The sequence below is a fragment of the Balaenoptera physalus genome (genome assembly GCF_965194825.1).
Source record: "Balaenoptera physalus genome assembly, chromosome: 3".
Taxonomy (NCBI): Eukaryota; Metazoa; Chordata; class Mammalia; order Artiodactyla; family Balaenopteridae; genus Balaenoptera; species Balaenoptera physalus.
The window spans coordinates 142,167,868-142,193,003 of NC_138890.1; the positions used below are offsets into that span (position 1 = coordinate 142,167,868).

The following is a 25,136-nucleotide window of genomic DNA, read 5'->3' on the forward strand; positions in this document are numbered from 1 at the left end:
TTACCTTACATAGTTAACTCTGCCTTGAGATAAGCCCAAATACCACCACTTTTCATTTGAGGAAACCCAACCAAGAGAGCATTCATTCACTTACTCAGAATGAGAGTAGAGATTTGATCTCAGTTCTAACTGACTTCAAAGCCTATGCTATTTCACCTCATTATACTCAATCTTGAAAAGTTGGAAAGACTGAAACCTTGAAAGTAACTTGGGGATCGCCACCACTGTTTTAATTCTTATCAATTTGGGGACCACCAGATGGGAGAAAGGATTCTTAGCTGCTGATGCATAGTTCTCCTTAGTGTAGTCACTTATTCCACCTCTTAGTTTTTGGTATATAAAATATGCATCCAAATCTTTCTCAAACTTAGAATGTTGGAATAAATAAAATCACATTTCCATATTTGGAAATTTGTCTCTGAAGGTAATAACGTTTTCAGTGATTTCCAAATGGGGAATTAGCACATCAGAAAGATTGATAAAATAGATAATCAATAAGGACCTACCGTATAGCACAGGGAACTCTACTCAATATTCTATAATAACCTATATGGGAAAAGAATCTGAAAAAGAATGGATATATGTATATGTATAACAACCACTTTTCTGTACAACTGAAACTAACAAAACATTGTAAGTCAACTATACCCCAATATAAAATAAAAATTAAATTAAAAAAAGAGATAACATCTAGAATGGCAAGTACATGAGGAAAGGCACACTCCCATATAAGGATGGTAATGTATGGTTAGTAACATTTTCAAAAGACAATCTGGCAACATATATAAAAATTTAAATTCTGCATACCCTTTTTTTTTTTTAACATCTTTATTGGAGTATAATTGCTTTACAATGGTGTGTTAGTTTCTGCTTTATAACAAAGTGAATCAGTTTTACATATACCTATGTCCCCATATCTCTTCCCTCTTAAATTCTGCACACCCTTTGAACCATCGATTCTACTTCTGGAATTGTCCAACAGTAACATCTACCCGAGTAAAAAGACATATGGACAATGATATTTATTCCATATTTAATAGCAATAGAGACAATCTGATGACAAAATACTCCTTAGTATAATCAATTAAATCAAAAGTTTATACAATGGAGTGGGATGCAAATATACAAAGAATGAGATAGACCAGTCTTCACTGATATGGGCTGCTGTTAGTGATCTATTATTAAATAAAAATAGTTGCAGAAAACTAAAGTATGAACCAACTTTTGTAAAAATGCATAGCAAAAGATCTGGGTTACCCCTAGAGAGGGGATAAGGGAAAGGGCAAGTGGGGAAAGGTGAATATTCACTCTGTATTCCATATAGTATTGTGTACTGTTTGAATTTTCTAGTGAGTTTAAAACTTTCACAAATTCAGTCTTTATATAGTTTTGATTTTTTAGATTTTTTTTCAGTGAGCAAAGACAACTTCTGTAATTTTTTAAAAAGCAATGATTTTTTTATAAAGGTGAAAGTAATACAACTGCTTTGGTTTAAGAAACAGGTAGTATAGCCAAACTAAGTCAACTACTTTGACTCAAACTAAGGCTGAAAACTGTCTTCCATTAACAACACAAAGCAATAGATTAGAGAGTTTTACTTTCAATAAGAATTGTTTACATTAAAATTTGGTGAGAGAGTAGCACTGACATAAATACACCACCAAATGTAAAATAGATAGCTAGTGGGAAGCAGCTCCATAGTACAGGGAGATCAGCTCAGAGCTTTGTGACCACCTAGAGGGTGGGATAGGGAGGGTGGGAGGGAGATGCAAGAGGGAGGGGATATGGGGATATATGTATACATATAGCTGATTCGCTTTGTTATACAGCAGAAACTAACACAACATTGTAAAGCAATTACACTCCAATAAAGATGTAAAAAAAAAAAAAGGAAAAAAAAATTGGCATCATTATTAACCCAACTTTCTTGAGAGGTCTTAAAACCATTCAAGCAAAAATGACTCACAGAGAATGATGGTTATGTTAAAAATCCCCATAAGGCCTCCCTTCCCATAGGCTTAATACAGACCCAACTTATTTGTATATTCTGAAGAAAGGAAGAGTTCACAGTGGGATAAGGCTGGTCACTCATTCCAGCTCCCACTATAATCAGTTTCTTCTATTTCTTCTGAGTGCTGGCACTCCATCTCTGTGCCCAGCAGATTATCGTCTCAGCACAAGTCAGGGAGGAGACGTGCATTCTTTCCTGGGGAGGAGTTGTTAGACTTCTTGGCACATCCTAGGTTAAGGTTGGATTATGCTATCATGAAAAAGAGTTTAGCTCAGGAGGTAATCTGTACTTTGTTAATTTATCTGGGCACAGAATTTACTAAGGAAAAACTCTGTAATTCTTGCTCCCTGGTAGATTTCAAAGAAGACATGATAGCTTTTCTGCTTGAATGCTCTGCATATGATGTGCTTTGTGATACTTAACATTTCTACTCAAATGAAAGGTTTTAGTTAGAAGCTGGAGATGATTCTTTTAAAAATAGATATTCTAAATATGCCAGAAAAGAGGCTGGTCTGGTCAGGCCTGGGGATGGTGTTAGTGTAGTTTAGATTTAGAAGTTATGAAATTGGTGGAAACACTTCTGGGTCATTGCAGTGAGAGGTTTAGCAATGCTGTACAGAAGCAAAGCCTAACAGACTATGGTTTGTTTCTTCTCAGATTCAATCGTTACAGTTACTTTTCTTCCAAAAAGCTGGGGACATGAAACCTACTCCACTGTCTTGCTGCCCTATCTTCCCCGTGTAGAACAACAGAGGCAGCTCAGAAACAGTAGCGCTGTGAAGGATCTTTTTTTTGAATTATATTTTATTTATTTTTTTATACAGCAGGTTCTTATTAGTTATCCATTTTATACATATTAGTGTATATATGTCAATCCCAATCTCCCAATTCATCACACCACCCCCTCCCCACCACTTTTCCCCCTTGGTAGCCATACGTTTGTCCTCTGCATCTGTGTCTCTATTTCTGCCCTGCAAACCGGTTCATCTGTACCATTTTTCTAGGTTCCACATATATGCGTTAATATATGTATTTGTTTTCCTCTTTGATTTACTTTACTCTGTATGACAGGCTCTAGATCCATCCACGTATCTACAAATGACCCAATTTCGTTCCTTTTTATGGCTGAGTAATATTCTATGGTACATATACACCACATCTTCTTAAACCATTCATCTCACAATGGGCATTTAGGTTGCTTCCATGACCTGGCTATTGTAAATAGTGCTGCAGTGAACATTGGGGTGCATGTGTCTTTTTGAATTATGGTTTTCTCCAGGTATATGCCCAGTAATCGGATTGCTGGGTCATATGGTAGTTCTATTTTTAGTTTTTTAAGGAACCTCCATACTGTTTTCCATAGTGGTTGTATCAATTTACATTCCCACCAACAGTGCAAGAAGGTTCCTTTTTCTCCACACCCTCTCCAGCATTTGTTGTTTGTAGATTTTCTGATGATGCCCATTCTAGCCGGTGTGAGGTGATACCACATTACAGTTTTGATTTGCATTTCTCTAATAATTAGTGATGTTGAGCAGCTTTTCATGTGCTTCTTGGCCATCTGTATGTCTTCTTTGAAGAAATGTCTATTTAGGTCTTCTACCCATTTTTGGATTGGGTTGTTTGTTTTTTTAATATTGAGCTGCATGAGCTGTTTATGTATTTTGGAGATCAATCCTTTGTCCAATGATTCGTTTGCAAATATTTTCTCCCATTCTGAGGGTTGTCTTTTTGTCTTGTTTGTAGTTTACGTTGCCGTGCAAAAACTTTTAAGTTTCATTAGGTCCCATTTGTTTAGTTTTGTTTTTATTTCCGTTACTCTAGGAGGTGGATCAAAAAAGATCTTGCTGTGATTTATGTCAAAGAATGTTCTTCCTAGGTTTTCCTCTAAGAGTTTTATAGTGTCTGGTCTTACATTTAGGTCTCTAATCCATTTTGAGTTTATTTTTGTGTATGGTGTTAGGGAGTGTTCTAATTTCATTCTTTTACATGTAGCTGTCCAGTTCTCCCAGCACAACTTTTTGAAGAGACTGTCTTTTCTCCATTGTATATCCTTGTCTCCTTTGTCATAGATTACTTGACCATAGGTGGATGGGTTTACCTCTGGGCTTTCTATCCTGTTCCATTGATCTATGTTTCTGTTTTTGTGCCAGTACCATATTGTCTTGATTACTGTAGCTTTGTAGTATAGTCTGAAGTCCAGGAGCCTGATTCTTCCAGCTCCGTTTCTTTCCCTCAAGACTGCTTTGGCTATTCGGGGTCTTCTTTTTTTTTTTTAATTAATTAATTTATTTATTTTTGGCTGTGTTGGGTCTTCGTTTCCGTGCGAGGGCCTTCTCTAGCCGTGGCAAGCGGGGGCCACTCTTCATCGTGGTGAGTGGGCCTCTCACTATCGCGGCCTCTCTTGTTGCGGAGCACAGGCTCCACACACGCAGGCTCAGTAGTTGTGGCACACGGGCTCAACTGCTCCGCGGCATGTCGGATCTTCCCAGACCAGGGCTCAAATCCGTGTCTCCTGCATTGGCAGGCAGATTCTCAACCACTGCACCACCAGGGAAGCCCTATTCGGGGTCTTTTGTGTCTCCATATAAATTTGAAGATTTTTTGTTTCCAGTTCTGTAAAAAATGCCATTGGTAATTTGATAGGGATTGCATTGAATCTGTAGATTGCTTTGAGTAGTATAGTCATTTTCACAATATTGATTCTTCCAATCCAAGAACATGGTATATCTCTCCATCTGTTTGTATCATCCCTAATTTCTTTCATCAGTGTCTTATACTCTTCTGCATACAGGTCTTTTGTCTCACCAGGTAGGTTTATTCCTAGGTATTTTATTCTTTTTGTTGCAATGGTAAATGGGAGTGTTTCCTTAATTTCTCTTTCAGATTTTTCATCATTAGTGTATAGGAATGCAAGAGATTTCTGTGCATTAATTTTGTATCCTGCAACTTTACCAGATTCATTGATTAGCTCTAGTAGTTTTCTGGTAGCCTCTTTAGTATTCTCTATGTATAGTATCATGTCATCTGCAAACAGTGACAGTTTTACTTCTTCTTTTCCAATTTGTATTCCTTTTACTTCTTTTTCTTCTCTGATTGCCGTGGCTAGGACTTCCAAAACTATGTTGAATAATAGTGGCGACAGTGGACATCCTTGTCTTGTTCTGATCTTAGAGGAAATGCTTTCAGTTTTTCACCATTGAAAATGATGTTTGCTGTGGGTTTGTCGTATATGGCCTTTATTATGTTGAGGTAGGTTCCCTCTATGCCCACTTTCTGGAGAGTTTTTATCATAAATGGTGTTGAATTTTGTCAAAATCTTTTTCTGCATCTGTTGAGATGATCATATGGTTTTTCTTCTTCAATTTGTTAATATGGTGTATCATATTGATTGATTTGCGTATATTGAAGAATCCTTGCATCCCTGGGACAAATCCCACTTGATCATGGTGTATGATCCTTTTAATGTGTTGTTGGATTCTGTTTGCTAGTATTTTGTTGAGGATTTTTGCATCTATATTCATCAGTGATATTGGTCTGTAATTTTCTTTTTTGTAGTATCTTTGTCTGATTTTGGTAACAGGGTGATGGTGGCCTCATAGAATGAGTTTGGGAGTGTTCCTTCCTCTGCAATTTTTTGCAAGAGTTTGAGGAGGATGGGTGTTAGCTCTTCTCTAAATGTTTGATAGAATTCACCTGTGAAGCCATCTGGTGCTAGACTTTTGTTTGTTGGAAGATTTTTAATCACAGTTTCAATTTCATTACTTGTGATTGGTCTGTTCATATTTTCTATTTCTTCCTGGTTCAGTCTTGGAAGGTTATACCTTTCTAAGGATTTGTCCATTTCTTCCAGGTTGTCCATTTTATTGGCATAGAGTTGCTTGTAGTAGTCTCTTAGGATGCTTTGTATTTCTGTGGTGTCTGTTTTAACTTCTCCTTTTTCATTTCTAATTTTAATGATTTGAGTCCTCTCCCTCTTTTTCTTGATGAGTCTGGCTAATGGTTTATCAATTTTGTTTATCTTCTCAAAGAACCAGCTTTTAGTTTTATTGGTCTCTGCTATTGTTTTCTTTGTTTCTATTTCATTTATTTCTGCTCTGATCTTTATGATTTCTTTCCTTCTACTAATTTTGGGTTTTGTTTGTTCTTTCTCTAGTTCTTTTAGGTGTAAGGTTAGATTGTTTATTTGAGACGTTTGTTGTTTCTTGAGGTAGGATTGTATTGCTATAAAGTTCCCTCTTAGAATTACTTTTGCTGCATCCATAGGTTTTGGATTGTCATGTTTTCATTGTCATTTGTCTATAGGTATTTTTTGATTTCTTCTTTGATTTCTTCAGTTATCTCTTTGTTATTTAGTAACGTATTGTTTAGTCTCCGTGTGTTTGTGTTTTTTACGTTTTCTTCCCTGTAATTGATTTCTAATCTCATAGTGTTGTGGTCAGAAAAGATGCTTGATATGATTTCAATTTTCTTAAATTTACTGACGCTTGATTTGTGACCCAAGATGTGATCTATCCTGGAGAATGTGCCGTGCGCACTTGAGAAGAAAGTGTAATCTGCTGTTTTTGATGGAATGTCCTATAAATATCAATGAAATCTATCTGGTCTATTGTGTCATTTAAAACTTGTGTTTCCTTATTAATTTTCTGTTCGGATGATCTGTCCATTGGTGTAAGTGAGGTGTTAAATTCCCCCACTATTAATGTGTTACTGTTGATATCCTCTTTTTTTTTTTCTTCTAAAACTTGGGAAATGCTTATTATGTGTAAAGTACCATTCGAAGTGTTTTTTTGTTTTTTTAAAATATTTTTATTTGTTTATTTATTTATTTATTTATAGCTGTGTTGGGTCTTCATTTCTGTGCGAGGGCATTCTCTAGCTGTGGCAAGCGAGGGCCACTCCTCATCGCGGTGTTGCGGGCCGCTCACTGTCGCGGCCTCTCTTGTTGCAGAGCACAGGCTCCAGATGTGCAGGCTCACCAATTGTGGCTCACAGGCCCAGCCGCTCCGTGGCATGTGGGATCCCCCCAGACCAGGGCTCGAACCCGTGTCCCCTGCATTGGCAGGCAGATTCTCAACCATTGTGCCACCAGGGAAGCCTGATTTCCTCTTTTATAGCTGTTAGCAGTTGTCTTATGTATTGAGGTGCTCCTATGTTGGGTGCATGTATATTTATAATTGTTATATTTTCTTCTTGGATTGATCCCTTGATCATTATGTAGTGACCTTCCTTGTCTCTTGTAACATTCTTTATTTTAAAGTCTATTTTATCTGATATGAGTATTGCTACTCCAGCTTTCTTTTGATTTCCATTTGCATGGAATATCTTTTTCCATCCCCTCACTTTCATTCTGTATGTGTCCCTAGGTCTGAAGTGGGTCTCTTGTAGACAGCATATATATGGGTCTTGTTTTTGTATCCATTCAGTGAGCCTGTGTCTTTTGGTTGGAGCATTTGATCCATTCATGTTTAAGGTAATTATCGATATATATGTTCCTATGACCATTTTCTTAATTGTTTTGGGTTTCTTTTTGTAGGTCCTTTTCTTCTCTTGTGTTTCTCACTTAGAGAAGCTCCTTTAGCATTTGTTGTAGAGCTGGTATGGTGATGCTGAATTCTCTCAGCTTTTGCTTGTCTGTAAAGCTTTTGATTTCTCCATCGAATCTGAATTAGATCCTTGCTGGGTAGAGTAATCTTGGTTGTAGGTTCTTCCCTTTTATCACTTTAAATATATCATGCCACTCCCTTCTGGCTTGTAGACTTTCTGCTGAGAAATCAGCTATTAACCTTATGGGAGTTCCTTTGTATGTTATTCGTCATTTTTCCCTTGCTGCTTTCAATAATTTTTCTTTGTCTTTAATTTTTGTCAATTTGATTACTATGTGTCTCGGCATATTTCTCCTTGGGTTTATCCTGTATGGGATTCTCTGCACTTCCTGGACTTGGATGGCTATTTCCTTTCCCACGTTAGGGAATTTTTCGACTATAATTGTTTCAAATATCTTCTCGGGTCCTTTCTCTCTCTCTTCTCCTTCTGGGATCCCTATAATGCGAATGTTGTTGTGTTTAATATTGTTCCAGAGGTCTCTTAGTATGTCTTCATTTCTTTTCATTCTTTTTTCTTTGTTCTGTTCCAGAGCAGTGAATTCCACCATTCTGTCTTCCAGGTCACGTATCCCTTCTTCTGCCTCAGTTATTCTGCTATTGATTCCTTCTAGTGTATTTTTAATTTCAGTTATTGCATTGTTCATCTCTGCTTGTTTGTTCTTTAATTTTTCTAGGTCTTTGTTAAACATTTCTTGCACCTTCTCGATCTTTGCCTCCATTCATTTTCCGAGGTCCAAGATCATCTTCACTATCATTATTCTGAATTCTTTTTCTGGAAGGTTGCCTATCGCCACTTCGTTTAGTTGTTTTTCTGGGGTTTTATCTTGTTCCTTCATCTGGTACATAGTCCTCTACCTTTTCATCTTGTCTATGTTTCTGTGAATATGGTTTTTGTTCCACAGGCTGCATGATTGTAGTTCTTCTTGCTTCTGCTGTCTGCCCTCTGTTGGATTAGGCTATCTAAGAGGCTTGTGCAAGTTTCCTGATGGGAGGGACTAGTGGTGGGTAGACCTGGCTTTTGCTCTGGTGGGCAGAGCTGAGTAAAACTTTAATCTGCTTGTCTGCAGATGGGTGTGGCTGAGTTCCCTCCGTGGTGGTTGTTTGGCCTGAGGCGACCCAACACTGAAGCCTACCCGGGATCTTTGGTGGGGCTAATGGCGGACTCTGGGAGGTATCACGCCAAGGAGTACTTCCCAGAACTTCTGCTGCCAGTGTCCTTGTCCTCACAGTGAGCCACATCCATCCCCACTTCTGCAGGAGACACTCCAACACTAGCAGGTAGGTCTGGTTCAGTCTCCTATGGGGTCACTGCTCCTTCCCCTGGGTCCTGATGCACACACTACTTTGTGTGTGTCCTCCAAGAGTGGAGTCTCTGTTTCCCCCAGTCCTGTCAAAGTCCTGTAATCAAATCCTGCTAGCCTTCAAAGTCTGATTCTCTAGGAATTCCTCCTCCCATTGCTGGACCCCCAGGTTGGGAAGCCTGACGAGGGGCTCAGAACCTTCACTCCAGTGGGTGGACTTCTGTGGTATAAGTGTTCTCCAGTTTGTGAGTCACCCACCCAGCAGTTATGGGATTTGATTTTATTGTGATTGCACCCCACCTACCATCTCATTGTGGCTTCTCCTTTGTCTTTGGATGTGGGGTATCTTTTTTGGTGAGTTCCAGTGTCTTCCTGTCGATGATTGTTCAGCAGTCAGTTGTGATTCCAGTGCTCTTGCGAGAGGGAGTGAGAGCACGTCCTTCTACTCCACCATCTTGAACCAATCTCCTCTCGCTGTGAAGGATCTTATATGTGAAATCATCATTCTCACATAACAATGACTGTCGAAGAAGGAAAAACACTTTTTAGGTTTTTTTGAAATAAAGAAGAGTCATTAAGCTATTGAAAGTGCACAAAGTCAGAATTAATGAAATAACAGTTGACACTGATAATTTTCTAGTATACTGGTAGTATGGTCAATTATTTGATGCAAAAGCCATTTCAACCTAGAATTGCATGAAACTCAGATAAAAGAAACCTGAGCCATAAAATAGCTAAGAAGGAAACCTGAACTTACCACAGAAGCAATTGCATAAGCCATGCAAGGCCAAAGGTTTTACCAATGCTTATGTACAGAAACTGGAAGTTAATGGAAGTTAATACCTGAACCCCAGCTATTATCTATATTTCATTCTATATAATGTCATATATAGTAAAATGAATATAATTCTTGTTTCAATCATTTTTATCTAACCCTCCTGTCTTTTTAAGGAACCCAGTTGGAGAACCCTTGTGGATATTATTTTAGGAAGGCATCTGTGGCAGTCATGGAAATGCTCAGATCTCCCTTCCAGAGAACTTGTGCAAGTACTGGGGTTGGCAGACAACCTCCAGAAGCCCAACCTTTGGATCCGCCACAATGTTCATGCCAAGGCTGCACTTTCTTCAGGTTTCACCCAGCCAGTGACTGGCTACTAGGGCTGGGCCATTTCTGCCCAACACCAGACTCTTCTAAAGGGCAGTCTCTACTTTGTGGCTCCCCATCGACCTGATTGACTCAGTGTCAGAGCTGTAGTATAGTCTGAAGCTCTTCCTATTCAATACATCATCATCCTTCCTTCCTTCTCTCTTTACACAGGTGCTAGACCTTCATCACAGTCTGATGCTTTCCTTGCCTATTCTGCTCCCTCTCCCCTACATCTTTCACAGGTGTCTCCTCCAAAAAATCCTTCAACTATCTAATTCCATCTTGCCTTCAGCTTCTTAGATAACTTGAGATGATACAGCATTTGAATTAAGTGGACTCCCAATTTGCAATAGAGATAAAAGTTCTTTTAACTTTTTTTTTTTTTTTTTTTTAAACTTTTATTTTTTTTTTTTAAATTTTTATTTATTTATTTATTTTTAATTTATGGCTATGTTGGGTCTTCGTTTCTGTGCGAGGGCTTTCACTAGTTGTGGCAAGTGGGGGTCACTCTTCATCGCTGTGCGCGGGCCTCTCACTATCGCGGCCTCTCTTGTTGCGGAGCAGAGGCTCCAGACACGCAGGCTCAGTAATTGTAGCTCACGGGCCCAGCCGCTCCGCGGCATGTGGGATCCTCCCAGACCAGGGCTCGAACCCGTGTTCCCTGCATTAGCAGGCAGATTCTCAACCACTGCGCCACCAGGGAAGCCCTTTAACTTTTAAGTATATTTTTAAAGAACTTTTAGGCACTGCTTAAAATCTTGTTCCAACAAGAGTCATTGCTGTCTGAATGTGTTTTAGATTACTTACTTACAAGGAGGCCTTGAGCAAGATGCCCCTTATCTGAACAGTGGAGCTATTACTGTTTACAATGCTGTGAGAGAAACTTCACGGACTTGGCTTTCTCTCTGACCCAAGTACAATTTGTTTTTCAGCCAAAAAGAGTTACTTTGATGCCAGTTGGCCATCACTGTTGATTGGCATCTCACTGGCTATACTTTGTAAAAATATGTTTGATGATCAGGTCCAGAGTTCTTACATGCAGATCAACCCACTGGATCCATCAGATTCTAAAGAATAAGAGTATCATATAGAATTTTTCTCACATTTGTCTCTGCTTAAAATGATAACTTATTCCTTGAGGATGTCAAAATCTGATTTTAATATGATCAGATTCAGATTCAATTAATGAAAAAGGATAAATGAAGAGGACGAGTTTACTTACATTTTTCAGCCATGTATGTATGTATCTGTAATATGTTCATTTTCCCTGCAGATGGGTAAGTAAGATCATCCACTTTCTCACTTACCCAGACCTCCTTCAAAGTGTCTTGGTTTTACACAGGCACTTTGGGTGCATAAGTGCCCTGGGTTCATTATAATACCCTGTGCAACTAGTGAGATTCATGAATATAATTTAAATAGTATGAAGAATTTCTTGATAAAACTCCAGTCAAATTTAATTTTTAAGCCCTTTAGAGCAGATTGTTTTCACTATGTATTACAATACCATCAGGAATTTGAGCATAGTGGATTTATATATTTCCTGTGTTATTATTTTCTATGTGCAATGACCTATTAAATTGATTACCTCACATAATTCACATTACAACCCTATGTGTTATGTTATTTATCATCTCTAATTTAAGATACAGAAGCTGGGTTTTAGAAAGGATGAGTAATTTGCTCAAGGTTACACAGCTAGCTAACAGTTTAGCAGGGATTTTAATGTGCGTTAGTCTGACCCCATGTCTGCACTTTTACGTACACATGGTACATCTTTCCTAAATGTCCTACATAATAGAAGATGGAGGTCATGCTACACATTAATGTAACATTGGGCAAGTCTTTTAACTTCTCCTGGAGAATTTATAAAACAAGCAGGGTGAGTTGGCCTCGAGCCCTAGACCCTCTCTGGGGTTCCTTCCTGCTGTAACATTCTTTTACTCTATAGCTAATCTGGATAAGCTCCTACCAAAACACAGTCTGAAAAAAATTATATGCAGTGTAGGGTGCAAGCCTCTGCACATGCTGATCGGGTATGCCAAGTCTTCTGAAACGTTCTTAAATGTCTATTACTCCCTCTACCTTAAAATAGAGTACATATGGCAACAAAAGAAAATTGTCGTTTATAGCTTTGATGAATGGGTGTCCTGTGCTCCTGTTGGGGAGTATATCTAAGTTTAAAACCATGATTAAATCTCAAAACCAAGACATCATAATTTAAAACAAATTGATAGCTGTAAACTATATATAAAAATGCAACTGAATTCACCCAAAGCTTTAAAAAAAGGCTTATATCCTACAAACTTTAAATTAGTGTTCCTTATTATAAGTTCTAATTCAAGTAATAGTATTTGGGTGATAGGTCTCTGATTTCCTCCGCTGCACTCATCCTAAAGTTTCTAGTCTGATAATGCTAGCAATCTATAACAATGATAATATCTGAGATAAAGGCATTTGGATCTAGAAATGGTCACTTCAAAAGTATTCAAAACTCAGTGAATCATCCAAATGGAAAGTCTCCTATGTGCTCCTATGTGCAGCATCTCATACCTATCCTGAGGTTGAAAATATACAATTTCCATGTAAAATACACAATTTCATGTTTGCATTAGCAAATTGATGCCATGTGAGCAGAGTATTGTTGTATGGGCCAGGTGGCACTACGATACAATCATACAATTTCCTCCTCAGAGGTCCCTTCAGTTTTATTCATTTACTCCTATAGTTGTATACTACAGGAGGCCTTGAATGGATTTTCTGGCATTTTGGACTATAATAGAATGTTGTTGAATAACTTGCTCATCCCCCACTTGTTATTATCAGACAAAAAATAGGACATTGAAAAGTGAAGTTAATATTTAAATAGTCAAAGCACTGAGAGTTCCCAAAAACACTGAGCCCAGGATTTAGTTTATAAAATTTCTCTTCTCGTGTGTTCTCTCCCCATCTGTTATTCCTGTCTTAACATGCACTTCAAGTTCAAGCCAAAATTTTGCCCAATGGACCTGCCATTGCATGTTTATTATTTCTTTAAAAATCAAATTTAGCATCATATTGAAAACATGTTGAATGATCAAAATGAATTCTGTAAAGCTCAGTCTTTCCTTCTTATTTTCTCTACAGTGGCAGCTGGAATAGAGGTGCTTTCATGTTCTTTAAGAACATTGCTCCTTCTTGTTATGGATGCACTAAGCCAGACCTGAAAATATCATTTTCTTTTCTTTTACCCATGAGGGGAAGTAACCCAGATTTTAATTTGGCAAATGTGCCTATGAAACAAAACTGAGATATCTCAGTTTATGTGGATGGTCTCCTTTTGATACACCATCACCAAAATGAAGCAGAGAAACCTAGGTTTTCGGGGGTTTTTTTTTTTCCCCCTGGTTGAAACAAAGAATTAAAAGGAAACAGAAGAAACAAGCTCCTATCTTGCCAGAAACACACATATCCACCCCGTCCCTGGAGGTGCCGCATGACTGATATGGCTCTTGTTAAACAGTAACTAATAGCAAAATGGCAAGCGGCTAAAAGGAAATTGGCTCAACACTTCTCAACCCCAAAGTGAAGTGTTGTAATGAAAGGGAAGCACAGAGAACAGGTGTAACTCAGTGTCTTGATGTTAAGTCATAGAGGAGAACTGGCAGGATTTGAGTTTTGTGAGCAATGAGTTCAGGCATGCCCGTATTTTTCTGGGTGAATAATGCTTAAGTTTGTAGCTGTTTAATTTTCTGCTACTGCTACTATCCTACCCGTCTGAGCCCATTCAGAATGACTTACTAATTATATACCAGGGCATACAATTTCAGATGATTATTTCATATCTCTCATCTCCTCTCAAACCTCCAACTCCTCTTCTCCATCCTCTCTTTTACCTGTGACCTTGCTTCTTAGTTCACCAAGAAAATTGAAGTAACCAGAGGAAAGCTACCACAGACCCACCCTCCACCACCACTGTCACCACACCTACCCACCTTCCAGCATCTGTCCACGTACACCTGCCATGATCAATCAATTTTCCACTCCTACTAAAGCCAGACTCCCTTCTTGTGCACAAGATTCCATGTCGTCTCACTCAGGACATTGCTGTCTCCCTTCTCTCCTGCTATTAATTTTTGCTCTCTCCTGACTCATTCCTGACATATAGTCACAATTAGTATATTAAGGAGAAAAACTGTTCTTGATTCCAATACCCCTCCCAGCTGTCATCCATTATTTGTAATTGACTCAAACTGGAAACAGCCCAAATCCATACCAGCATGTTAATGAATACACAAATTGTGGTATATCCATACAGTGGAATATTAACAACAAAAAGACTGAACTACTGACACTTACAACAACATAGATAACTCTCAGAATGATTACATAAGCAGTGAAAGAAGCCAGGCCAAAAAGTGCATACTTCATGATTCCATGTTTAGAAAAATTTAGAAAATGAAAACTAATCTATTGTGGCAGAAAGCATATCAGTGGTTTTCTGTGGATGGGGGGAAGGATGACCAGTGAGAGGAAGGGATAACAAAAGGACATGAGAAAACTTTTGATGATATTGGATATTTTCATTATCTTGATTGTGTTGATGGCTCCACAAGTGTACACATATTTCAAAACTTATTAAACTGTATACTTTAAATATGCGTAGTTTATTATTTATCGATTATACCTCAACAAAGCTGTTAAAGAAACTGGACACATCAGAGTGTATCGCACAGTAAGTTTAAACTTAGTTTCCTGAAAATTTTGTTTCATTGTGTGTGTGTGTATGCAGCACTTGTATTTTCATATCAATTATCTCTCACTTTAAAAAACTATTTTCTAATTAATTAATTTCTGTCCTTAGGTATGTTTTTTTCACTCCCCTTCTGCTTCTCCTCCTCCTCCTAAATTCTGGAATTAAGTGCATAATTCATTTATTTTTTTCTCTTGTTTTTAAGAATAAAATAATTTAAGGCTATAAATTTATTGGGGACTTCTCATATACTATTTTAATGTAGTGTTTTCAGAGTCATTAGCTTGTTCTGGGCTTCTTTTTGACCCAAACAAAGATTAATTAAGAGAGCTTTTAGAACTATCTTTTATTGAAGTTTAATTTCTAATTTTATTGCATTGTGCTCAGAGAGCCCTGATCAGCTTCTTCTAATTAGAATGAAATATTCTGGGAGACAGTATATTAAAGTGGTTAGGAGGAAGCTCTGAGTCACACACGCTGGAGTTAGAATTCTGTTTTTCCCACTACAATAGTGATTTTGGGGGCACAGATTAGATAAATTCTTTAAGCTTCAGTTCCTGCCTCCCTAAATAGGTTTAATAATGTCTATCTCATTGTATTATTGTGGGGATTAAATGAGATGATAGATACCAAAAAACCCTTGGCATGGTGGCTGGCCTGAAACGGAGCTAAACTCATATTAGCTAACTAGTATTAACATTGTCAATTTTTTTTGACTAGGAAATAATGTTTACTCTAACATGTATTCTCAAATTACAGCATTTAATCTAATTTATAGAACATCTTTAGTACTTATATTGTTTAAATCAGCTATGTCATTTTTTCTTTGTATTTCAAAGTGGTCTGCTTAAGCCTCCCACTAAAGTATTTTTTCAAGGACTTCTCTTTTCCAATCACTTCTTTGTATATTTCAATGAACTGACATTTGCTCCACAAAGTTTCATGATTATAATCTCTTCTTTGGGATACCTTGAATCAATATAAAGTGTTGACCTTTCTCCACTTAATCCAGTCCTTTTAGGTTTGAATTCTAGGTTGTTTCTTATAATAAAATGGTCGCTGTTTTTTGCTTATTTTTTTACACTTACCTAAAGATATCTTTTTAATTTAAATCTTTACATTACACTTTTAAGCCTTTCTTTTCAAAGACCATAAGATGGAATCTGACAAATCACTTAGTCTTTGTTTTTCAATAGAGAGTGTCAACCCAGTTTTGCTTAGGATTATGTATGTCTTTCTGCATTAATGCTTCTTAGAGGTTATTTTTTACTCTGGTATTTGATTATGTTTTGTTTTTTCTTTTTATTCAATTGATTTCTAAGATACACTCTTTGGAATTATTTTTATTAGAAAAATTAGATCTATTTTTCTGTGATTATGAATAGTAAGAATGCAATGGTTTCCATTGGCACATTTATAAAATAATTTTCCTCTTTTCTTCCTCTCTCAATTTCTCAGTTTTATTGACATCATCTATTATTCAAATTGAGAATCTATTTGATAAGATTCTTATGTTTTACAAGTTTATTTTTAATATTTGCATTGGAATTTTTGAACATTTAAAAGTGACTTATTGATATTTTTAAAGTCTCTGGCTTGTGAATTTTAATGTTTACCCACAGTTCATTTATTTTCCTCATTCTTGAGTTTTTTATTTAGTTTCATCTCTTGGATAGCTCTAGCATATTTTTAAGTAATGTTTTAAGGGATGGTATCTGGATAGCACATTTTTTAAAGCCGTTGCATTTCTGTTCTTTGATGAGTATTTTGATCTGTAGACTCAAATCTTTCTTCAGTTCAGGAAATATTTTATTTTCCTGTTGTTTCTTTGATCACAGACTTTGCACAGTATGCTCTATACTTTTCTTCTTGAATTCCCATTAAACTCACTTTGTTCTATTTTCAATCTATGTGCTGGGTAGTCTCCATTTGCCCCTCAGCTCCATTTGTCTCTCAGCCTTTCTCTGTCCTACTATGTGTCTCAGAAAGCCAACCTCTATAAACTGCATTGTCCAGTTTCTCTTGCTCCCTGGTCTGGCTGTCAAAAGGAACCAGTAAAAGATCAGAAGGAATGAGGAGTGGGGGGATGGTGGTGGTGTATTTACTCAACCTGTTCCCTTTCTACCAGGCCTCAGCGGGGACAGAGGCTGCATTCCTCTACCAAATATCACAGCTTCTGTTGGGCAGCACCTCTCCATTGGTTAATGGAGGAGAAAGATAACAATGTAATATAAAAATGTGTAAATTAAATAATTACAATTTGGAATATTTTCTGTGAGTCAATAAATGGGGTGTTATGGTACAGAGTACCCTGAGGAGGCTACTTAGAGTCTGGGCAAGGAAACCTTCCCTCTGGAAATAACACTTAAGCTAAAAGATGAGCACGTATGAAGAGCTGAAGAGAGAACGGTACACACAGAAGGAATTGTAAAGCAAAAAGCTTTTGGTGTTCTGGGAATGAATAAAAAAGTCCAGTGTGACTGGAGCATAGTGAGAAAGGACAGCCATGGAATTAGATGAAGATGAAGAAGACAAGCCATTAAAGTGTAATGGAAAGCTATTTGAAAGTTTGTTAGCAGAGAGAAATGTACGTTTTTAAAGGACTGTTTTGAAGGCTGTATGAAGGGTGAATTGTTGCAAAAGTGAAAATGGACAGTACAGGTAGTTGGCTCTTGTAGGAGTCCATGTGAGCAATGCTAAGGACGAAGATGGTAGCAGTCGGTTATTCCTTTCTCCTTTTAGCATTTTTGCAGCTCTAAGATTTTTCACTCTTGTGTCTTTCATTCCAATCGAGAATTCAAACAGCTGAAAATACATTAAAAAACACTCAAAGAGTGCCTCTCGTTCCAGTGCCACTTTTTCAGCTGTTTGATCTTAGGAAATTTTCGCTTGCCTCAACTTCAGTGCCAGATTTGCTCCTACTTGAAAGTAGAACATTAGGGCTCTTTTGGTTCATGTGCTGTTTGGTTCATATACCTTCAAAAACTGTCAGCAGTCGAAGGGTCTGTCTGTATTTCTTTTCTTCCTTTGCCTCAGCCATCTTGACTGTCCTAAGCAGCACTGACTTACCTTAATTTCCACGTATATTCCACTTTAAAGATATGCAAAGATTCAGACTCTACTTACAGTTAACCCTGCTGGTCTTTCACAGAGGCTGTGCCTTCTAATCAACGTTATTCCTTATCACCATATGGTGGCAGACCATGAAGAAAGTAGATGGTGAGTCTCCAAAATCCTTTGATGGCAGGGTCTTCTCTTACATTTCTTTCATACCCTTCAAAGTGCAGGGCTGAACCCAGAGTTGGTCACGGGCCTGGTGTGAGATCAGTGAGTGAGTGGACCTCTCAGAGTTACGCTTACAAGGTCTCTATGCAGCAAATTGTAGCAGTGACGCTTTTTATCTAATGGCAGACTTGATGTTCAATAGCTTCCCCTAAATCATTTTAACCTACTTCAGGTTTAATGGGCAAATAAACCTCCTCCCTCTTCTGTTCCACCCCAAGGCAAGGCATGATTCCTTGGTTTGCTCGGTTCATGGTGAGCCTATTGCCTTCTCTAAGGGGATTTGTTCTTCATTTCATTCAAGCAGGGTCCTAATTCTACTTGGCAATAATCCCCAAATGCTTTGCATATGTTTTCCCATAAGGACTGGGAGAGACAAACAAATTTAGGGACAGCCACATGTATCCTAAAGTATAATGTGGAAAGTATGCATATTCAACTTCATCATGGTCCTAGCTTATATATTATGACTACAAAAAATTAGTTTTAGTTCATGTATCCAATACCTAAGTGAAGCAAATGTGGCCCAGGAAAAAAATGTAAGCTGCATAAAAATCAGACCATTGTTCTTAGAACACCTGCCTTCTATTTTCTCTCGGTTTGACCTGAGAAGGAACTGATATTAAAGGAAAGACCTAAGCAGAGTTTTTCTGCTCTAGGAGGACACTTATGGCCTCCTGGGCTTTGTCTGCATGGAAGTGCCTGAGTCAGTTTTAGCTGAGTCAAGGCAACTGTCTAGGGAAATGCCTCAGTTGTCAAAAGAGTTGAAATGACTGGATGTCCGTGCTACAGTGCAGTCATTTTGATTTTCTATTATCAAGCTGAATAAATTTCTAAAAAAAAGATTAACCAATGAAACACAAGCATGACCTAATAATAAAATCTGTGGAGCTATTAGTTCTAAGTGTTTGGATGGAAACTAGAGGAATCCACAAGAAACACTCTGTCCTTGGGCGTCTTATTCCCTGGAGGGTGGGAACTGTGACTTGCTTCTTTTTTTTTTTTCTTTTTTTAATTAATTTATTTATTTGTTTTTATATTTGGCTGTGTTGGGTCTTTATTGCTGTGCGTGCGCTTTCTCTAGTTGAGGCGAGCAGGGGCTACTCTTCGTTGCAGTGCGTGGGCTTCTCATTGTCCTGGCTTCTCTTGTTGTGGAGCAGGGCTCTAGGTGTGCAGGCTGCAGTAGTTGTGGCTCATGGGCTCCATAGTTGTGGCTCACAGGCTCTAGAGCACAGGCTCAGTAGTTGTGGCACCCAGGCTTAGTTGCTCTGGGGCATGTGGAATCTTCCCGGACCAGGGCTTGAACCCATGTCCCCTGCACTGGCAGGCAGATTCCCAACCACTGCGCCACCAGGGAAGCCCTGTGACTTGCTTCTAACCAACAAAATACAACAGATAAGTCACAAAACCAAAAGAAAGAGATGGAAGGAAAGGAGCTGACTGAAATAATTTTGGGGAACAGTGTTTTGACTGAACACTGTAAGTCTAAAGATAAGTGTATACAAACATTTCACTATAGGTGGAAAATTTATTTCTCACAAGGATATGGGTGGGAATTCTGAAACTACTTTTTTTTTATACTACAGCTGATAATTAAGTGTATATGTTATAGATAATAAGAGCCAGGTTTCTCACTTTCAGAGAAAGAAGTTACAAATCAGGAGAGGAAGAAAGTAGAATAAACCCTATACAGGTGGATTGGTGTCAGAGGCATCAAAATGGACTCATGTTTGTTTTAAAATATGTATACAGATAAATAAGTAAATAAATAAATGAGTTAATATACTAGCTTTATCCACTGAGAGTGGCTAGAATAGTGATATCCCAGTAGCAATGAGCACAGCTAACACCCAGAACTTATTTTCTAACTGTCATTCTCCAATAAAAGCAACCAGAACTCCTTGGAAAACTGGTTTAGTTCAGGACTGAGTCAGGAGAAACACAAGATTAGCTTGAGCATCTTGTGGTGTCTGAAATAAAGGAAGCGCGCACACACACACACACACACACGCAAAAGAATTGCGGCATATCAAAATGGCACAGTTTTAGAATTCTAAAAAAGTTCCCAATGGCCAAATTTAGAACAGCTTGAGTAAAAAAAAAATTATAACCCAAAGAATAAAATAAATAAAATAAAATAAATATCCATGAGTTCATACTAATATATATATATATATATATATATATATATATATATATATATATATATATATATATATATAAATGACCTAGAAGTGACAACTCTTCCTTACAGAAGAAGTACAATCAATATATGTAAAAGGAATGAAGGAAATAAAAAAATCACCATTAGAATATCATACTAAGAATTGCTGTCGGCAAGTCCATTATGCTTGCTTAAGTCTATTGGCTAAAGTTTAATCAAAATAGGATTTTTGTCCAAAATGTCTAATTTACAAATCCCTTAGTCACCAAATGCATTCATCAATTAACACTTCTGATCAAGTATAACACTAATTAAAATAAAATTAAGACAACATACCAAAAAGCATAATAGTTGATTAAATTTCTAATTTAATACTCCTATACAATTCCACTGTATTTTAAAAACCATCTGTTTTATTATAATTCCCTTTTTAAACACAAGAATGTTATAGCGATAAATGTTAAAACAAGGATTTTCTAATATGAAATGAATCTAAAATAATCAAACCCTACTTTAAACATTATTTGAGAAGAGAATAAATTCTACCTCTGCATTGTGCTTAGTTGTTATTTCTAATTTTTCTTTCTTAGCCCCATGGAGTTTCTTTCTGAGATCAGCAGTAATATCCAAGTGTGTTTCACTTTTAACCATTTGTTTTCTATCAGATGAGGCATTCTTCAACCTATAAAATGAGATCAAAATAAAATTCTTATTAAGTAAAAAAAAAAAACCCAGGTTTTTTGTATAATCTCAAAATATCTCTTTCAAAATATTTAGTAATTACAAAGGAAAATTACTATGTTGTAAGTTACCACCTTAGCCAGATGATCGAGGTTAACATCCCCAGTATTAATAGCTATCATGATCCCTGATATGAAACCCTGAGAAGGGCACACCACCCCTATGGTAGCCTTCCCAATTATACATAGCCTCAAGGTAATTATAAGAAACATTAGACAAACCCAAGTTGAGGAATATTCTTCAAAAGAATTGACCAGTACTCTTCAAAGGTGTCAAGGTCATGCAACATAAGAGAAGACTAAGGAACTGTCATAGATTGGAGGAGACCAAGAGACATTACATCTAAATCAGGGGTGGGCAAACTTTTTTGTAAAGACACAGATAGTAAATATTTTAGGCTTTGTAGGCCATATAGTCTTTGTTACATCTATTCATCACCACCATTTTAGTGTCAAAGTAGACAGCGATAATAAGGAAATAAATGATCATGGCTGTATTCCAATAAAAACTTTATTTACAAAACCAGAAAGCGGGCCAGATTTGGCCTGTGGGGCTGGAGTTTTGCTGATTTAAGTATAATTTAGGATCCCACGGTATAGACAAAGGAGAGTCAATGAAAAAAAAAAAACTGGTAAAATCTGAATTAGCTCTGTTTATTAATTAATCATACCAAGATTAATTCCTTAGTTTTCATAAATATTCTATGGTTATGTAAAATGTAAACATTAGAGAAAACTGGGGGAATGGTATATAGAAATTCTGTAAAATTTTGCAATTCTTTTGTAAATCTAAAATTGTTTTTTAAAAAACTCCATAAAGTCAATTAGACAGATACATACATACATACTTAGATACATATATACATCATTGGAATTGAAGGTGCCTAAGAGAGCAGAGGCATGCTTAGTTCTGCAGGAAGTGTCAGTGCAAACTTGGCCAGAAGCATATTTGTAGGCCTGGTGAGCTTTGAAAACTACTACAAATTGAACTCTTATTTAAGTGTTTTTTGAAGTCGCTAAAATTTTCCCTCTAAGCATTTTTATTTTATTCTTGCGACAACAGACATGCTGGGAGCCATTTAGGAGATTCTTAAAATAACTTATATAAAAATTGTTCATTTGTAGAGAAAACTCTCACAACTTTAATGAACTACTAAAAGTGCATTTATGAGCTGGTCAAAGCAAAGTTTCTTCTTATCATCTTCAAATGATCCTTTAAATGATTCAGGTTAAACTGTCAATTCATTTAAAGAGTCTGAGGTCTTTTGTGTGCTTAGAAACATAAAAAGACCTGCCCAAAGACAAAGGCAGATAGCTCTACATATACATATTCACAGATTTCATTCTACATTTCCTTTAAATCCACTTAAAAATGCTTAATTATTTTCCTGAGAAATATAGAAATATGTGGTGCGAATGGGGGTAGGGGTTGTGGCATTTGGACTTAGGCTGGAATTGAAATACCACTTCTTCCCTTGGTAGGAATTATATATATAGTTCTGGCTAACTTTTTTTTTTTTTGTATTGTTAAACCATACTTGTAGGATCTTAGAAGATCACTTACCTTGGAAGTACCTGAAGTCATCAGCCGTGAGGCAATCAACAAACCTTTATTAAGTAACTACTGTGTGATAACTCTCTCAGTCCCCATCTTGTTTAACTCAAATCCTGTTAGAGCAAACTCTAAAATCTATCACAAATATAACCATTTCCACCATCTCCTAAGTCCCAAACTAATACAAGTCACCATTGTTCCTCACCTGGGCTCCTGCGTCACCTCTTACCTAATCTCCTATGTCCACTCTTCAGTTTGCTCCTCACATAGTAACCAGAACTGGAATTCAGATCACATCACTTCTCTGATTTGTATCCTCCTATATTTTCCCCTTTTATTAAAAATAAATCTGAACTTTAAAACTGGAATTCACATCACTTTTCTGATTAATACCCTCATATTTTCCCACTGAATTAAAAATAAATCCAAAATCCTTTTCAAGGACTACACAGTCCTACACAATCTCCCTCCTCCTTACCTCTCTGTTCTAATCTTGTTATTCCCTTTATCTGGAATGTTATTTCTCAGGATTTGTGTGTGTGTGTGTGTGTGGCTTGCTTGTTCTTATTTAGATCTCAGCTCAGATGTCAGAAAGCCTTCCTGAATTTCATGTATAAAGTTAGCCCCAGCAGTCTCTATCTCATTACGTTCTTTTCTTCATAGTACTTGCTACTCTCTGCAATTAGCCTGTTTCCTTTATATGGCTGTTTTCTTGAACTAGTCTCTTGAGGGTAGGGACTGTATCTGCCTTACCCACCACTGTACTTCCAATGCCCAAAATGTGTCTAGCATGAATAGGTGGTCAATGAATACTCCTTGTTAAAAATAAGTGAACCTGTGAATGAATTAATGCAAGGCACTGTACTAAGCAAATACAAGTACTCAAGATTGATTTCCATCCTCAGAGAGTTTATAATCTAGTAATTTGCATGACATACTATGAGAGATCTTACAAGACAAGGGTAATGCAGGGTCAGGATGGTTTATAGGAAGGACTGATGAATACTGACTGAGGAGATAAAAGTGGTATAATTCAAAGTATGCATTAAAGAGTCAGTAAACTTTTAAAATGCAAAGACCTGTGGCTGCAAAAGGGGTGTGTAGACTGCCCTCTCCATTTACCCCTCCAGGCCAAGGGTAAAGCCCACCAGGGAATGTAGCAGTAGACAGCAGACAGTGGGAAACAGGAGCAAGAATAAAGAGTTTATGAGGTCAGTTAAGAAGGCTTCTGCTCATTAAGTGACAGTTGGAGCTATAGAAGTAGAAGAAATTTTGTGGGAGAAGTGGGGAACTGATGCAGATAAAGGCAGAATAAATAACTACATCTAAGAAATAGGTAAACACAAAGTTACTACCAGGGAGAGAGACAGGCAGAAAGAGAGACAGAGAAAGAAACAAAGAGAATGGCCAGAGTGGTAGAAAGAGAGCATGTAATAGAAACTCATATTATTTATCAGCCATTTCAAGTCAATTTTGAAACTAACAAACACAAACATTATCTGGTAGGATTTTAACCAGAAGGATTACAGAAACCGAGGGAAAAGAGGTCCAAGAATGAAGAGTTGGCCAACAGGGTCAAACAACAAGTCTAGAGAACTGGGAATTGGGTTTGGCAATCAGGAGGTTGCTTCAGACCTTCTGGGAACAGCTCTAGAGAAGTGCTAGAGGCAGGAGGCAAAGTGCAGTGGGATAAAGATGACTGGCAGGGGGTCAAATGGAGGGAAGGCAGTGAGTTTAGCTTTGTTTTTCAAGAAGTTTGGTGGTGAATGGAGTTACAAAAATGTGTACTTTATTTTTGTTTTGTTTTCAGTGTTTTTGTTTTGTTTTTTTTTTGTTTTGTTTTTGATGGGAGGACATGCAGCCATTGCAAATCATCTTCTGGAGGGAGCATTGACGGGGGTGCCTGCATCACTGAGTGAGGCCTAGTCATGGAAATTACTATTGATGTGCAAATATGGTCGGTGCTGGAAGGATTCCCTCCTCATGAAGTGAAGGAAATTGGGGCCAGCCAATCTAACCTGTTAAATGTACTAAACTGAGTTAAATTTGGCTCGTATACATATGTTTCTGTGAAATTCATCTGTTTCTACACTCTTTGTTTTGTTTTGTGTTCTCTTAGTTCTTTTCCCATAAAGTTTTCTTTTAAAAACTTTCACATTAGTTTGACTAAATTAGAAGAAAATAAGTTTTTTCACACTTTAGTCAAGATAGATTAGTATATAGTTGGGCAATTGGGGCAAGTGTGTATGTATGTGTGTGCGTTGGGTGATGGTACAAATTAAAATGATTTAAGGTGGATAGGTGAATAGGGATTGGGAACATATTAGGGGAAAATGTAGGGACAACTGTAGACACTGGTCCTTTATTACTTGCATAGTTGTCCCTATTAAGTTATAGAAGTAAGATCAGTTGATTATCAAACTTTTGGGGAGCTCAAAACCTTGCTCGAACTTTCGATATGTTTGCATGTCTGGCTTATCCCTATGAGTATAGACATTTCAAGGGCTTCACGTGGCTTTCTTCCTGCTCTGTTCACCCTCACAGTGTCTAGCATGAGATTATGTACTTTGTGTGTTCTCCTCTGCTGATGGCCATGAC

The 25,136-nt window shown here is 37.4% G+C and overlaps 1 protein-coding gene across 4 annotated transcripts in view; it reads right to left on the reverse strand.

Moving 5' to 3' along the window:
- Positions 1 to 3,258: 3,258 nt before the first annotated feature.
- Positions 3,259 to 25,136, reverse strand: part of FBXO4 (F-box protein 4) — a 435,787-nt gene continuing 413,909 nt past the window's right edge. For all 4 annotated transcript variants that reach the window (XR_014261758.1, XR_014261759.1, XR_014261760.1 and 1 more), the window contains 2 exons: positions 17,924 to 20,925; positions 3,259 to 9,439 (listed from right to left, as the gene is read on the reverse strand). The gene's annotated coding sequence lies outside the window, so the exon portion shown is untranslated. The remainder of the gene's footprint in view (positions 9,440 to 17,923; positions 20,926 to 25,136) is intronic.